Source organism: Sinocyclocheilus anshuiensis, unplaced genomic scaffold (assembly GCF_001515605.1).
Source record: "Sinocyclocheilus anshuiensis isolate Anshui unplaced genomic scaffold, SAMN03320099.WGS_v1.1 scaffold546, whole genome shotgun sequence".
In the NCBI taxonomy this organism is placed as follows: Eukaryota; Metazoa; Chordata; class Actinopteri; order Cypriniformes; family Cyprinidae; genus Sinocyclocheilus; species Sinocyclocheilus anshuiensis.
Window position 1 is genome coordinate 633,191 of NW_015542451.1, and position 212 is coordinate 633,402.

General features: G+C 49.1%; 1 pseudogene; it reads left to right on the forward strand.

Annotated features, from left to right (window-relative positions):
* The window catches only part of LOC107693648 (ubiquitin carboxyl-terminal hydrolase 22-like), a 50,586-nt pseudogene that overhangs the window by 36,126 nt on the left and 14,248 nt on the right, over positions 1 to 212 (forward strand).

Below are 212 nucleotides of genomic sequence, written 5' to 3' on the forward strand. Positions count from 1 at the left end.
ACTCTCTCACACACTCACACACACACACGCACTCACTCACACACTCACATACACTCTAACACACACTCACTCACTCACTCACTCAGTCTCACATACACACTCACTCTCTCACATACACACTCGCATACACACTCACACACTCACATACACTCACACGCACACTCACGCACACACACTCACTCACACACACTCACACACACTCACTCACACAC